Below are 2,500 nucleotides of genomic sequence, written 5' to 3'. Positions count from 1 at the left end.
GTGTGTGCATATGAGGTGACATGGCAAGCTACATGTGATGCTGTTGCTAGTCAGTGTATTTGTGTGTGTGTCTGTGGTGACATGACAAGCCACATGCCATTGCTGGTGCTAGTGTGTTTGTGTGTATGTGATGACATGGCAAGCTGCATGTCATTCTGAGACTAGTGTGTGTATGTGGTGTCATGACAAGCCACATGTCATACATGGTTACTAGTGTGTGTGCACATGCCGTGACATGTCAAGCTGCATGTCCTGCTGGGGCTAATGTGTGTATGTTTTGACATGGCAAGCTGCATGTCATTCTGGTGCTAGTGTGCCTTTGTATCTGGTGACATGTCAAGCTGCATGTCATGCATGTGCTGGTGTGCATTTGTATGTGGTGATATGCAAGTTGCATGTTATGCTGGTACTAGTGTGTATGTGCATATGTAGTGACATGACAAGTTGCATGTCGTGTTGGTGCTAGTGTGTGTGTGTGTGTGTGTGTGTGTGTGTGTGTGTGTGTGGTGATGTAACAAGCTGCATGTCATGCTGAGGCTAGTGTGTGTGCATATATGGTGACATGGCAAGCTGCATATCATGCTGGTGCTAGTGTGTGTGTGTGTGTGTGTGTGTGTGTGTGTGTGTGTGTGTGTGTGTGTGTGTGTGTGTGTGTGTGTGTGTGTGTGTGTGTGTTTGTGTGTGTGTGCATGTGTGTATGTATTTGGTGATATGGCAAGCCAATATCATGCTTGTGCTATTGTGTGTATATGATGACAGGGCCAGCTGCATGTCATGCTGGTGCTAGTGTGTGTGCATTTGTGGTGACATGGCAAGCCACATGTCAGTTCTGGTGCTAGTGTGTGTGTGTGTGTGTGTGTGTGTGTGTGTGTGTGTGTGTGTGTGTGTGTATGTGGTGATGTAACAAGCTGCATGTCATGCTGAGGCTAGTGTGTGTGTTTATGTGATGATATGGCAAGCCACATGTTTTCTGGGTGCTAGTGTGTGTGTATGTGGTGGCATGGAAAGCTGCATGTCATGCTGAGTCTAGTGTGTGTGTGTGAGTGTGTGTGTGTGTGTGTGTGTGTGTGTGTGTGTGTGTGTGTGTGTGTGTGTGTGTGTGTGTGTGTGTGTGTGTGTGTGTGTGTGTGTGTGTGTGTGTGTATGTGTGTGGGTGGGTGTATGTCATGACATGGCAAGCTGCATGTCAAGCAGGTGCTACTGTGTACGCACATGTGGTGACATGAAAAGCTGAAAAGCTGCATGTCCTGTTGGGGCTAGTGTGTGTGCATATATGGTGAGGTGGCAAGCTGCATGTCATTCTGGTGCTAGTGTGTCTGTGTATGTGGCGACATAGCAAGCTGCTTGTCATGCAAGTGCTAGTGTGTGTGTGTGTGTGTGTGTGTGTGTGTGTGTGTGTGTGTGTGTGTGTGTGTGTGTGTGTCTATGTGATGACATGGCAAGTTGCATATCATGCTTGTGCTAGTGTGTGTTTTTGTATCTGATGACATTGCAAGGTGCATGTCATGCTTGTGCTAGTGTGTGTGTATGTGGTGACATAGCAAGCTGCTTGTTATGCTGGTGCTAGTGTGTGCATGTGGTGACATGGCAACCTGCATGTCATGCTGATGCTAGTGTGTGTATGTATGTGTTGACATGACAGGCTGCATGTCATGCTGGGCCTTGTGTGTGTGTTTGTGTGTGTGTGTGTATGTGTGTGTGTGTGTGTGTGTGTGTGTGTGTGTGTGTGTGTGTGTGTGTGTGGTGAATTGGAAAGCTACATGTCATTCTGGTGCTAGTGTGTTTGTGTAAGTTGTGACATGGCAAGGTGCATGTCATGTGATGCTAGTGTGTGTGTCTGTGTGTGTGTGTGTGTTTATGTGGTGACATGGCAAGCTGCATGTTGTCTGGTGCTAGTGTGTGTATGCGGTGACATGGGATGCTTCATGTCCTGCTGTTCTTAGTGTGTGCATTTGTGGTGACAAGGCAAGCTGCATATCTTGCGGGTGCAAATGTGTGCGTCTATGTGGTGATAAGGCAAGCTGCATGTCATGCTGGTGTTAGTATGTTTGTGTTTGTGGTGACATGGCAAGCTGCATATCATACTAGTGCTAGTATGTGCGTGTATGTTGTGACGAGGCAATTTGCATGTCATGCTGGTTTTAGTCTGTGTGTATATGTGGTGAAATGGCAAGCTGCATGTCATGCTGGTGCTAGTGTTTGTGTGTATGTGGTGACATGGCTTACTACATGTCATGCTGGTGGTAGTGCTTATGCATATGTGGTGACATGGCAAGCTGCATGTGATGCTGTTGCTAGTCTGTGTATGTGTGTGTGTATGTGGTGATATGGCAAGCTGCATATCATGCTGAGGCACATCTGGTTACATGAGAAGCTGCATGTCCTGCTGGGGCTTGTGTGTGTGAGTATGTGGTGACATGGTGACCTTCATGTCATTCTGGTGCTAGTGTGTCTGTATGTGGTGACATGGCAAGCTGCATCTCATGCATGTGCTAATGTG

At 47.2% G+C, this 2,500-nt stretch overlaps 1 protein-coding gene across 1 annotated transcript in view; it reads left to right on the top strand.

Annotated features, from left to right (window-relative positions):
* The window catches only part of GRM7 (glutamate metabotropic receptor 7), a 3,543,572-nt gene that overhangs the window by 1,968,895 nt on the left and 1,572,177 nt on the right, over positions 1-2,500 (top strand). The gene's annotated exons all lie outside the window — the stretch shown is intronic.

The sequence above is a fragment of the Protopterus annectens genome, chromosome 7.part0, assembly GCF_019279795.1.
Source record: "Protopterus annectens isolate FY-2018-M chromosome 7.part0, PAN1.0, whole genome shotgun sequence".
NCBI lineage: Eukaryota > Metazoa > Chordata > Ceratodontiformes > Protopteridae > Protopterus > Protopterus annectens.
Note: the sequence above shows the minus strand (reverse complement) of the source record. Positions and strands in the feature narration are given on the sequence as shown.